This window comes from Platichthys flesus, chromosome 20, assembly GCF_949316205.1.
Source record: "Platichthys flesus chromosome 20, fPlaFle2.1, whole genome shotgun sequence".
NCBI lineage: Eukaryota > Metazoa > Chordata > Actinopteri > Pleuronectiformes > Pleuronectidae > Platichthys > Platichthys flesus.
In genome coordinates, this window is record NC_084964.1 from 6,939,696 (window position 1) to 6,954,491 (window position 14,796).

At 42.1% G+C, this 14,796-nt stretch overlaps 1 pseudogene; it reads left to right on the forward strand.

Moving 5' to 3' along the window:
- Positions 1–1,656: 1,656 nt before the first annotated feature.
- LOC133932000 (U2 spliceosomal RNA) lies at positions 1,657–1,817 on the forward strand (annotated as a pseudogene).
- The last annotated feature ends 12,979 nt before the right edge of the window (positions 1,818–14,796 follow it).

Sequence of the window (14,796 nt, forward strand, 5' to 3'; positions counted from 1 at the left end):
CTCCTTTCAATGAGGCCATCGACATGTGGTCTCTAGGCTGCATTGCTGCTGAGCTGTTTATGGGCAGACCCCTGTTCCCCGCCTCTGATGAGACTAATTTGGTCAGTGTCACACGTACTGAAAACTCTACAAACATGCCGGCAGTGATTTGAAATTGTATTTTTGAGTCCACACATTTGATTGGAATAGTGAGAGAGTTTCCAGGAGAGAATCACTGATTTCTACGATTCTATTACCGAGAGGAACTAGAGATACCGGATCAACAATGATGAGTTTGCAAAGTTGACGTTAACTAACTCTCCCAACATTATGTTTTCTCCACAGATGAAGCAAATTGAGTTTACAACCGGAAAGCAAGTGAAGGAAGGAAACCTAAATCCAAACTGGTTCTGGCCAAAACAATGGATGGAAACCAGATTTTTGGTGAGAATTTGGTTTACCATCACAACGCTGCGTTTGATCGTGGTGTCTCTCCTTCAGTCTGTGTTACTTTCCCCTTGTGATATCCACTTCCTTTGGAGCAAGCTATAAAACGATTCTTCATTTCAGTCAATGGTTTCAATTCTCGTTGAGGGCCTGGATGAATTTATAACAGCACAACACATCTTTAACAAACAATGTCTTCTTCTCATCTTGTTGTAGACGGTTCCTCGGCTCACATGGGGAGACGACGACCACGCTGAGATATGTGACCTGGAGAACTTTATCAACCTGCTGATAGAGATGCTGATGATGAATCAGTTTGAACGAATTACCCCCCAAAAGATTCTCCAGCATCCGTTCGTCACCATGAGCCACTTTGAGGGTCCATTAAAAAACAGCTCCTAGTAAGTGTGTGCTTAGATGGTCTGTGTTTGTCTGTGCTGATGGATACAGGTAAAATGATATGAGATATGAGGAGATTAAGGTGTTTGACTCATCGGTTTCATTTGTCTTCCAGTGTGAAATTGAGTAAGGATCTGATGAACGTCTGCCGGGACCAGACCTCTGACGATTTAGGACGTGGAGACCATATAAACCTCCGGAAGTCCCACCACGAGGCCTCCTCCAGCGGCACTCTCAATATGGCCGAGGAGGGCGCCCCTGCTGGGATGGGACATGAGGAGCGCTCCATCTTGCAGACCTCCACCATCTCTCGGGCGATAAAAAAGAAAGACAAATGCAAAGTGTGGCGACAGGTGTGTGTTTGAAATATCTCCCTGTCTTGATCAATTTATATTTTAGAAGAATAGTTCAACATTTTGGTCAATATTCTTGTTTTTCAAGAGTTCAATGGGAAGAAAGATAAAACCCTCACTAACTATGAGCTGCAGCCAAGTCAATTTTTATGATGTGCATTCATTTTTAAATTTTTTCTTCCATATCACAGACCAGACATCTCCGAAGCCAATATCCGAAGGAGTGATCGGCTGGCAGCCAGTTGAAAAAACACAAGTGGGTGCACAGGCCCAGTAAAGTCCGGGAGGAAGCGGAAGAGGGATGATCCCAAATCCGATTGGCGACCCCTCAACAAAGAGGAGAAACACGAGCCTAAAAAAAGACAACAATGGGTTGCATTTTCAATGCTCATCACTACAGCTGTTGATATGTGCTTCACAAAGGGGATGACAGCTAAAACCAGAACACAAAACATCAGAGAAAGAGTTAATTAATATAATGTCATTTTAAATCAAAGACAGCAAATGTCTTCTAAACATCTACACATTTCAAAAAATATATAATTTATATTTGGAACAGGGAGACGGAATAGGGGCGGGCCCTGTCCACTCCACGCAGTGACCTGGTATTGCAGTACCTCCAGGAACGGTGCACCAACACAGTGGACAGTGGTAATGCACCTTGACCTCGGTTGCCACCCGCCAATCTTATCTTAGGACATGGCTCTGAACTGTCCGAAAGCATAATGGCATCTTGATGAATCCTACCACTTTGCAGCGCCACTGTTCTGTGAGAGGACCCGGTCTATTAAAAAAACAAACATTTCACCACATAATATGATCTCAATCTTTTTTCAGTTGGGTCGTAAGATGATTTCTTAAATGTCACAGCACCAAAAACAGAGAACAGAGAAAGACTTTCCTATTTCCAAGAAAATAAAAGTGATAAGTAATTGCGATGAAGCTAGTCTTCCCCAATTGAACAGTGGAGCCTTTTAGCTGTGATGTCACGCCAGATGTGTTGATGTCACGGGCAACAACTGGATTCAGCTGAGAAGCACAGCGCCAATGTCTCTCAAAACGTCACCAAAGCCAGAGTCCCATCTGTTCTGATTCATTCAATCAGTTTCTTGTCATGCTCATGTAAGTCGTATCTAATGCCCCCCCCCCCCCCCCCCCGTAGCACTTGGCCCTACCCCTCTCTTCGCCACCAGTGGACAGGGCAGTGCACACCCAGAATAAAGGACAACTAGCTTATATATATAGTTCTTTTTCCAAGTTTATCAAGATGACCATTATCATTTTGTAAGATTATTGTTGTAAAAATTAGGTTGTTATTATTATAATTATTATAATTATAATTATCAAAAACAAACAAATAAAATTGTGTTGCAATTGACCAAATATGTTATCATGAGATGTTGACAGATTTTGCCATTATCGCACATTACACTGTGTCGCTTTCTTTTCAAGCACACGCAACTGTTGTGAATTCAAATTTAAGAGGGGCATTTTTATTAATATTTGCCAAGCCCCTGCGTTACGATTATATATTTTTACATTTAATTAAGAGAATCCCTTCAGTCTTTCTTGTCCCTACATCGAGCATGAATAGAAAAAATAGGAATAGGATTAAAGTGTTTATCGTCACTGCCCAGCTATATCTGTTCTGGATGAAATGAGAAAAACCTACCTTTCGAAGACTCGGTTCAAGTTCACCAACCATCACCCTTCAATACAAAGAGCGCCATTCTATTTCTGCTTATATGGTGCCTTGCATCAGCTAAAAGACCATATGACGTGCAGTAGTCACACAGAAAATAAGAGAAACAGACCTGAAGTCTGATTGCAAGGCTCAAATCACAGACCTTGTGATGAGCCCTGGTGAACGCATTTCACCAGGGTTGTGGAGAAAGTGAATACTCATTATAAGCAAGAGCCCATGAGGTGCACCTGTTAAAGGGGGCTTGTGAGAGGCAGGAATATTTGGTATGAAACACACTTCATAGGGATAAATGATAAATCAGAACAATGTGAATCCGGTTGGCCCAGCGCATTCTGATTCAAACATCATACAAGCTACCTCTGTTGATAGTTTAAACTTTAAAGAAACAACTCATAACCTATTTCTATGAACTTGCTTCTAATAAATTTGATCTCTTTTGAAAAAACCATTGATCTTGGTCGTTTTAAATTACTTGTATACCTTTTTCTCGTTTTATGCTTTTATCAAAAGTCTTTGATTTATTGCTAATGTCTTTGTTTTTTATCTTTAAAGCACTTTGAGCTGCATTTATTTATGAAAGCTGCTCTATAAATAAAATGCATTATAATTATTAGCCTCTGGTTGCTGTTGTACATACGATGTAAACAGACCAAAGGGTCGTGGTCTGGATATATAGCAGGTTGCAAGGAAGAACCAACATATACCTCAAAAGGCTGTTAGGCCCACAGCAAAGCCAAGGCTTCTTTCTCAATAGAGCTGTAGTTTCTGAGTTTACCAAATGATCCTGGATAAGCCCCCATTGTTATGTCACGGCAGCCTGCTCAGACACCGAACATAATAACGGACACAAGGAATATTGAAACAGGATGTAACACTGCAAAGACAACGCAGCAGAATTAATACGTTACTTCCTGCCTCTGCCTGCTGCACACGGCTGCACCACCCCCCCCATACCTGAATACTGTGAAGGAGTTGTAGATGTTGTGAAAGCACCTCTGCCGTGTTGTGCACGGGGATAAAGTCCGGACCCAGTTCTCCAGACAGGTCATGTCTGAAAATAACTATCAGGTGTTTTCAAATGTTTCACTTTTCTTTGCCCCTATGTGTTATATGTTTATTATAGAGATTTTGTGTATTACCCACTCAATCCCTAACCTACATATGATCATATTTCACACTTGAGCAAAGCAGTTGTGTGTTTAGGGAAGGAAAAAGCACAGTTGACAACTGTAGCTCGTTCTGAAACTACCTTGGGAAACAGTTTGCCATTCCAAAAACTACTGCCATGTTTGTTCCAGAATCACAAGCTGTGTCCCAACATGGGGGCTGCTTTCGGAAAGAATCGGATCATCTCTCGGTGAAATATGAACATTTAGACTCAACTCAAAGATACAATGAGAGAAGCGCAAACTGCGGCCTGGCTTTGAAAAGCCCCAAAAATCATCTGAACACAAGGTTCTTTATTGTTTGCTTTTTCAATTGGACCCCGTTGTGGCCACAAGTTGTTGAGAGGGACCATTGTAGTCAATGACAGTCAAGAAGTGTTGCTCATTGACATGGAGGGGATGCGTGACACGTTGCGGATGGAGAGAGAGGAAGGACACATAACGCTCAAATGAAGCCGTGCAGGATGTCAGCGTGACCTGAAGTAAACTGTTACATCTTCTCCATGGCTAGAAGAACGTATTATATCATTGGAGAAAACATTTGAGTGTAGACTGCACCACAAATTCCTTGATTCATGCGTAGTGTAACGCTAGAAATGATGGATTGTCAGTAGGCCTACCGGTTATCTTTGTCAGATGTAAACATTAGCATGTGGGTTGTAGGATAACCTGTCCCCACCCCCCTGCAGGTGTTTACTGAGGGAGGAATACCAAACTGAGAGTTACTGATCAATCACAAGTAGCCATGTAGTTGAACAGAGACCAAAACAAACAGAGGCAGAAATGTCAAATTAGTGCACATCAATGTATGGTACCAAAAGTCAAATCATTTTTAAATACATTGGTTTAAATATATATTCTCAAATTACAGGCATTTAACTAGTTATATTACATTTTAGATCTAATTTTGGGTCATCTCATCTGTAATTTATCACCTTCAATGTTTAAAGATTGTTTTAAGTAAAATCTTTGTATGGAGTGGAGGAGGAAGTATGAAAACCTTTACTTGTTTAAAATATATATATAAGATTGTGTAATTTCTTGTTTCCATTATCTTGCTGAAAATGAAACAATGTCTGAACACCTAACTTCCTTGGTGTAAACATGTAAAAGTGCTGGAATACGAGTAAAAATACTAAATTTAGAATTTCACAAAATAAAAAAAACAGATGTATGATTGGCAATAAATACTGACCCAATGTCCAGAGGAGCAGGTTTGAAAAATATGATATTATTAGTCATAACGGAGTACTCACACCAATATCACCTCTAGTAGGTCAATAGCTCCATTACACATGCATTTATTTGAACATTTTGCATAAAATAAACTGTTCTAAATATAACTGACAAAATAATGTGTTAATGTTTTCCAGTTCCTGTGGTAAACTAATGAGACCTTAAAAACGATGCAGCAGAAAACTAAGAGAAAAAAACAGTTTGTTGCAAGATGTTTTTTTCATCATTAGTTAATAATAATAACTTATACAAAATATGAACGTAACGTTGAGTTTTCAAAGGACAGTGTCGGAAAAACTTTAACAAGGTATGGAGCTCAATACAAGAGGCTCTGTAGAATGAATTGAATTCAAAACCACCCAGCACTCGTCAATTGAGTGAAGCTCCAAAACAGGAACATCTTTCACTTTGTTTTGTTTTTTCCGTGAGTGAGAGGCCCTAGTAGTGGGGTCGAATCATGAAATAAACCGATTTTTTTTGAAGAAAGAAGGATTACCAACACGGTGAAACAATTTAATTGTATTTAGACCGAAATAACCCCCCCCCCCCCCCCCCCCGACAGCTCATCTGAAATGGCCCCAACAGGATTATTTTCCAGATCGAAGCTCCTCCAGAGCCACAGAGGACGTTACACAACTGTTTCCTCAGCTCCAGTTTGCAGACGGACATCGAATATATAATACACACGCAGCAAACTGTCTGTGTAAATTGACGCTTCAACCAATTTCTGAGTCATGCATCTCATTTTAGAGTCTGAATTAATTTAAGATTTTTCCTGCGCCCCTTGTTGTGCAGTGTGCAGGGGGGGGGGGGACGTTCAGAGGCTTCCAACGGCTTGTCAGCGAGTCAGAAGAATTCCGGTACGGCCATTTTCACTGTGTCTGCGCAATTTGGCAAAACACAATAGTAGGAGATCTAGTTTATGGCTGGGAACAACTGCACATGAATGCAGTTCCTACCAGAGACTGAACAATCAAATATTTTTGAGAATAAAGAGTTTTACACTGCATTGTACATACAAATAGACTTTCAAGTAATTTTATTTATTCACGTCAACTCAACATGTTAGGCAACTTGAACTTGTGTAGTAAAGAGTTCACTTGCACTACCCTTCTACAGCATACATCCAGCTGCTGTCTCAGTGGTTTTCTATCATAAACTCTTTTGTCCCTCTCAGGATCCTGTAGTGGATCGATGACTGGTTTTTCCACTGATCCAATTGGTCAGTTATTCAGACATTGACAGGTTTTGATCTCTTGATGACTTGTGAGTTATACCACAGTTCCCAACACCGATTAAACGTGGCCAGAGGAGCCACACATGTACTTCAGAAGCTGCACTGATTGCAGTTGGAGAGTTACGTTTCCAGAGTTTAATTTCACGGTGGGAATAATTGCTACAGAACTTAAAATGTTTCAGTCCCCGACAGTGTTTAATCAATCTGTTAAAAAAGGACTGCAGTGATCTACTCATCAGTTACACAAGGTGTTTTCATTTCATCATCAACGTCATTGGCCACCTCCTAAGAGACGGAGAACGCACTGCCTCGCTTAAACGTTAACTTGAAGATCTAAAAAAAACTGCCGGCGTTAGAGGGGCTGCAGGGTGACTAACCCCTGGCGACGTGTAAGACAGTCGGAACACGCAAGTCAACAATGTTGTTCGAACCCCTGAGTCATCGCAGGAACGTTTAACATCAAATCCGAATCAGCAGACCTGGCCGGTTGACATGGCCAGTAATAAGCCTGTTATATTGTTGCTATTTGAGTGTTGATGTGCGTCAGTGGATCTGCCTCTGCCCCTGCCTCACACACACACAACACACACACACACACACACACACACACACACACACACACACACACACACACACACACACACACACATTCATCACAAGGGCCTTTGAAGAAAGCTTCTTGTTTCATCAGTAATTAACTTCTGGGTTTTGACTGCTCCCATGTAAAGCCTTTAGAGGAGCAGATTATCCTCACACGCAGGACACTCAAATCTCATAAAGACAGAGAATAAAAAGCTCCTCGTCATATGGGGCCCTATTTTTCACATCCCTGCTGCTCTGCTGCGATTGACTCAAGAACAACCGCCAGGAACACCCTGCAGGAGACGCCTTCAGTGCACACTTTCTGCGTAGTTAAGTAGATGATTAGTGAGTACTGAAAAACTGACTGAACTAACAAACAGATCCAGGAAGAGTCCCTAAGACACCTTAACAGTTCAAGTAACTACGTACAAGGTGGAGGAAGAGTAAGGTGGTTTTGAATTCATTAAACTATCACTCGTGGTTTTATCATGGACATTTGTCAAATAAAAATCTCACAAAGCTCGTTGTGATGAATCGTCCTAAGGAAACAGAGCAGTAAAATATGGAATTACAAAACTGCAGGTGAAAAGAACTCAGGAAATACCAGAAAGTAAAACTTGGGTATCAACCCCTCCATGTTTTCACCGCTCACTCTCTGAAATACGTTTCATTCAATCTGATAAGTGCTTTTGAAAACCAATCTTCATGGAGCCATTAGGCTGTGAAACGCCACCAAACACAATGTCCTCAACTCATGCTGAGTTTGAGTCGGCTCAATCAATTCAAAGCATCCAACATGGGGCTGTTACGAATCAGCAAAGTGTTCAATTCAGATAATGACAACAAGACGGTGTCTCAAGTGTGGACGAAAACACACAGAGGTGATCTGGGCGCCGAGACATTCAACATGTACAGATAGCACTGCTGCTAAAGTACATTATTTCTTTCTTCTTCAGACTGATTCGCCCAAGTCGACCCTGCCTGTCCCCGACTTACCTGCCTCGTCTCAGAGAGATCTGTCTCAGATGTCCTGGTTTCTGTACTGTAACCAGGCCAGTCATTTTGTCAGGTGAAGAGCTCACCAGTAGATGGGGAGTATTGGTTGGACTGGGACCAGCCCCCATCAGATAACCCCGCAACTTTCGACCTTTGAGTCCCACCAGGCTCCTGTTACCAGGCGGGTTTCATACACTGGTTCATCACCTCTGGGGCCAACGTTAGCTTTATTGACGAGGAGCTGGGGATAGATTGAGTCACAGTTTTTAGTAGAAGATAATATTATATGTCTGATTTATAAATCCTTTTGAGACGTTTTTCCTTGACATGTCTCGCTGTCCTTCGGTGAGAATCAGGTGCAGCAGGAGAGAGGGGCACACTGTGCTGCAGCACGGACAGGACGGCTTGTGCTCCAGCATCAGTGAAATCCTTCCACAACACAGAGTTTCTCCAGTGATTGATTCTCCGGCTCTGTCTGTGTATTTCTGTCTGAACAAATGAATGAATGATGGGAAACAGCTTCCTCTGCAGAGTGTGGTGCCTCAGACTCCACACGCCGCTGCTGTTACCGGTTAACTGCAGATTACTTCCTGTGGCTCAGTCACATCCCAAACCCAGTCGAGCTGATCACGCGCTGCCTCAACAGGAAGCCACTGACCAACCAATCATTATTTACACAAAGTCAACACACTTGCAAATCCACGATGCAGACTCACGTGCACTTAAGTGTAGGTTAGCCCCGTTCAGGCTGCAACTGCATCAATACACACAGCATATAATATGATTGCATGTGGATTTTTTTTTTTGTGTGCACATGACAAAACAGGATGTCACGGACTCCTAACGCTCACTAGCTCCTCCAGTTTAGTGTTTAACCCCCGGGTGTGAGATTAACAGCGACCACTGATGAAATCATTGCTTTCGAAGGTGCAAGGTCTGATCTTGAGAGAGAGGACCTGACTCACGGCCACAAAACTATGGAGTTTAATCAGCAACAGGAGGAAAACGGACATGCAGATTTGATGATATCAAATTTATGAGTCGTGTCCTGTGTGTCGGAAAAGACATCTGCTTTAGCAATATCACTCAATGCCCAGAATAAAACGAACAAAGTCTTCTGAATGGACGAGATGTAATTTTTAAGGAAATTTGTAAACCTACCAGAATAGGTCTAAAAAACAATAGATACAAATTAAATCATTCCCTGTCATCAAGCAGTTCTACAATCACTATTTATTGTTTGTGTTGATTCTGTGTCGGGCCGTAGGAACCCGCACATTGTCACCTCGCCATTTTTTGCCATTTAAAAAAACGTATCCAACATGGAAAAATGTTCTTAACTTTTCAATTTAATTCAATCTCCATTGAACTTGATGCATAAAATCTGGACTGAGCTGCAGAAGAGTGAACACAACTGCTCTACTTTGTGTCCTTCTAGTTTCATCTGTGTTTCTTTGTGTGTTTGTTGGCAGGATGACACACCAACTATTGAACCGATTTCCAGTAACTGTTGCGGAGGAGTTGGACGTGACGTACCAAAGAACCTTTTCAATCTTGGCCTCGGGTGATTTGGTGCCATACAAATAAATTTGAATTGAAAATCCCTTTTACTTTGCTTATTTAATTCGGAGCTAAGTCCTCAGAGTTGTGTTTTTGTTGCAGCTCGCCGGCAGTGAAGGTTTTTATATTTAGTTCGAGGAGGAGGATGAGGCCGGCTGTTGGCCATAGACCCAGGATGCTAGCATAATTAGTTCTGTTCGGGGGAAAGACGGGTCAAGATCATGAGCTAACAGTCGGGGACAGGACACAAACTCTGGTTCTCTTCGTAACCCACTCTGAGGCCTGTGCTATTAGTTTCTCTCACCACAAAGGGGCTCACAACACTGGTAGTAAACACAACAGAGTGTACATTGTGTTGTTAGGTCACTATGTACTATCGGTTCGATCTCAGCATTTCTGAGCCATGTCTGGGTCTGCTGTCTGCGGTGCTCTGCTCAAACACAAATACATGACGGATTAAGGTGGATCACTGCCAGAGGCTCTGCTGCTCATCATCCCTGTATCATTTTGTGCAAGAGGTGAGTCTTGCGTAAGAACAATCCGTGCTCTCACAACTGGGTTGTGTAATAAGTCAGACGGAAAACAAAGGTCTGTCTTCCCTCAAAAGCTGCAAATATATTATATATATAATAGTGTCCAAATTATTCAGATTCTTCACAGACATCCTCATGTCAGCTTCGTCTGTACATGGAGTGCTTGACTTTAGTTGTTACGAAAATGTCTCATAGCGCTGAGGGCTCAAATGGCACGGAACCAACTCATTTAGCCCCACAATACACCGGTCCACCTCTCCAATGGGTCCCACTCCTCTGGCCCTAGTCTTCTCTGGATTCCTCAAAAGAATAAGCGGCGTAGGAAATGGACGGGCTGACAAATGTGCGTCCTAGTTTTCCAGTTCAACTTGCTGCCATTAGAAGATTAAATTAGAATGATGAGGTTATAGATGAAGATGCCATCTCAGGTCGTTCCTAGAGAGGAGCAGTGTTCGAGAAATTTAGTGCTGAAATGTATCCTCCCATTGAATTCCTAGAATGCTAAAGAGCAGCAGCACAACACAAAGCAAAAGTCAAATTTGACAGTGTGTATTTTGAATTTGGTGAAACGATCTACTAGGCCCAGATCTTTATCCAGTGCTGGAAAACATTTACCAGAATCGTAAATTATAAACTGAACCCAGCATTTTTTAACAGCTGTTGGGATATGTATGAATTTCTGTCTTTTAGTTGTCTGATCATTTCCGTGGATAACTGGTCCGATGTTGCTGCAGCGTCTCGTTTGTTTTGACTTTGTGAGCTATTTTGCAGAGAAGCCTATCACAGGGAGAAGCTAAACTGTGATAAATAAGTAGCTGCCCAACGTTTTGAAAGAGCTGCCATTTCCCCCTGTAATTCTACAAAGTGAAGTCCATTCACCCTGGTGTGTGTCAAGGGTTCGGTTGAGGTTAGATGAAGGAAATGGATACAGTTCATATGAGTTGTTGACAATCACATCAGTAAAATATGTTAGGATTTACTGGCAAAGACTGAAATAATTCCAGTTTACAGTGATGATGCCAAGCCATTAAAAGTCCATCCACAGTACTCTGGATGCTGCAGAGTGCTGATCTGGTGGTACAAACAATCAATGTCCAACAGCAGGATGGAAATAGGAAAGACATTCAAAGTTGTCCGAGGTGGAGAAATCTGAAAATGTCTTAGTGTCTCCAGAAACAGAGGCGTGGATGGATGTATGGATGGATGGACTGATGTCCATGCTCAATATAGATTTGAATTGTTCATATGTTATATACGTTTTTAAATAAAGGTAGTAACATACAACAGTTAACTGTTTGAACATAATACATAATAATAATAATAATACATAATAAGGATTTTGTGATATTCAGATGTCCAAAATGTGCAAATAAATACAAATGAGCCAAAGGGTCAAAGGTCAGCTTCACTATGAAATCACAATGTTCTGCAAAAACAATTTTCTGGACAATGCTGTGACCTTCTTTCCTGCAGCTCGACTACAGATGCTAGGTGTGGCACAGAGCAACAGTCTTATAAATTCTGCAGGTCTTCGGGTTTGTTGACAACAGTCATTCAAGTTTATTCAAGTGAGCTTCATTTTTAATAAACCCAGTTTGTTTTCATCTGGATTTCACCGAAACGATTTAACTCGATTCCAAGAAACTTGGTGGAAGGAGGGGACATGGATTAAGAAAGAACCTATTCATTTTGGGGCTGATCCGGACAAATGGGTAGTTCGGCCATATTTTTTTCCACTTTCTCTAACATTGACAGATTTTCTTAGGTAATAATTCACGGACCTTGATGGAAAACATCCGACTTAGAGGACTGATGTCTATGAGTGTGTAAGTTAGTGCAGCTTGATTGAATTTAAAGGGGACTGTTGGGTCTTGGCGTGCGGTTGTGCGCTACTCACAGTCACTCTAGAAACTGGGACGATAGAGAGGGCTGGACTATGCGTGGCCACATAAATTGTTGCATGAAGTGAATGTTTCTCACCTCTGCAGCTTCCTGACCGCCAGGGTCCTCTCAAGCTGTTTGGACGGGCGGCCATCTCAGCCAGATTTCAAATGGTGTTTGTGTAAGAGACAGCCGAGGGACAAAAAAAGATGGGGGACGTCTCTGAATGTTGGACGAAATGGTGGTTTAGTGGTTTAGTCTCGGCATGGATTTGAATACCAGCTCAGCTTTCAGCCGTCACTGGTGGCAGGGAGCCGCCCACCACAGATTAGAGGGTGTGAAAACTTTTTCAACTACGTATGAATCTCATGATGTCCAGACGTCCAAAACATTTGACTCAGCATTCGTCCTGCAAGGTCCAAGACACTTTGAAACACTAGGTGGCGCTTTGAGCCATGTACTGCCCTCAGATGTAGATGGTTTTTACAAGCTTAGTAATAAATGTGATATCAAAAACCAGCATCAACGTGTTTAGTTTACAACAAAAAACACATATCGGAGTGCGGTATCTCTTCATTTAGATTCCTGTTATTTACTTCTCTTAGTAACTAGTTACTTTTCCTGGGATCCTTGTGCATGTAAAAATAAAGATATTTAGAAAAGGTAAATTTAATCTTCCACTGGACACACCCACATAACAGGTCAAATTAAATCAAAGTTAACAAGGAGTCAGTACTGATTCAATATGTGAAGCTATGTCTGACGCTCAGCCTCCTTGTGATGACAACAATGGATTAAACTCAAACTGGGCTCGGGTCAGACAGGGCTCAGTGGATTTCTGCAGCTGAGAGTTTGAGTAAACTGTATCGATTGAACCACAGAAAACAAGATAATAAGATAATAAGATACATCAGATGAGACATACCAAAGAAAAGGGCTCCTGCTCGAGCCCACACTCTCCCTCTCATTGTTTGTCACAGCCACGTCTCTGTTCCTCACATTCTGTACTAATTTACACTGGGACATCTCCCCCTGCTGATGCTTGCACTAATGGATGCCATGGTGAAAACCTTGCACGTGCTCTCTCTTCGCACATGTTTTTATCCCTCCGTTACAGGCCGGCTCCTGAATTTCATTATAACAGAAAGAGGTGTTGCTCATCGGCAGTGCACATTATTAAAATCCATAATTATGTGTTTGCAATGCATGCAATCCGGACGTGAGCACATGGCGTTACTGACTGGTCGGAGGACAGTGTTACAGTACATGGTCAGAGCGTCCCTGAATAACTAAACACTGCTGCACATACACACACTGCGCCATGATGCGTTGTATTATCTGTGTGTGTGTGTGTATGTGATCTGACAGGAGACAGAATACTACACAGGCTTATTACTGATAGTGAGGGTCGGGCACGTCACAAACACACACACACACACACACACACACAAACGCACACACAGAGAAAAAGGATGCTCGATGGGTTTGTCGCGGTCTAAGGGCTTGAGAGCAGGCGTGAATAATGTGGAATTAATTCTGATGATGATGAGGAGAACACTGTGTGTCTGTTAGAGCCGCAGGGAGATATTATTCTGCCGTGGGCTGGGTTGTTGTGCAGCCTGCTAACAAAATGCACGAGTGGATGCAAGGGGGAAAGTGCTCGTTTGGGTGTTAAAGACTTGGTATCTGTCTATTCATGATAAAAAAAACAAAACAGGCTGCAGGGGGATGCAGAGGCTCATCACGTTGTTTCTGTCACTCTGAGTGCTGTGTGTGTGTGTGTGTGTGTGTGTGTGTGCATGTGTTTTTTTGTGTGTTTGTGTGTGTGGACTGGTCATCCTGATGAAGTTAAGGTAGGGTTAGGTCAAGGGTTAAGTGCTATACGGGGCAGGGAACTTCAAACGTACCTTTTTAAAAACCATCATTGATTGGTTAAAATCCAACCATAAAAGAAACACATATAGTGAAAGGTTTTTATAAGTGTACAGAGAGAGGTGGGGCATGGGGGGGGGGGGGGACCTCTTTCTGTTTACAGTCCTATGGGGACTTGTCTTTCTTGTGATGACAAACTGGACGTCCTGATAACACAAACCATCAAGTTTTAAGGTTAAATGTGTTTTGAAGGTTGGGTTTAGGTTAAGATTAGGGCTTGGGTTAAGTAAGTTAGTATTACAAAGGTGAAGGTTGAAGTCAGGATAATCAATGTAAAGTAAGTCAATATAATGTTGACTTTGTGTGTGTGTGTGTGTTTGTGTGTGTTTGGCCACCTCTTTTTTCACAATGCTGTTGTTTCAAACCTGGTTACACTAATTTCATTCCCTTTCCTCTTCTAACCAACACATCAAAGTCCCTTGTGACTTGAGGCCTGTTTCTCTCTTTGATCCATCCTCTCTTTTTATTTAATTCTCTTAGGATCTGGCAGCCACAGACACGGCTGTTGATGAAGATGTCTGTCATGTATGGTTTAGCTTTTAAGGTCCTGCTGGACAAGACGGCTGCAAAGCATCAATGTTAGATGTTGGAACACAGATTGTTCTGAATGAAAAGCCAGTGTGTGGTTCTTCTTCTGTGTGGTGCATGTGGTGCATATCAGAGGTTTGAACTTCAGGGTCTGTGACTCTCAGATGCTTGTGAAGTAACCAGCAGGTTCCTGTGTGTGTAAAGGGGGAAACATTAGAGACACAACTTACGATGAAAGAAATGAGAAGCACTGCAACCTTCA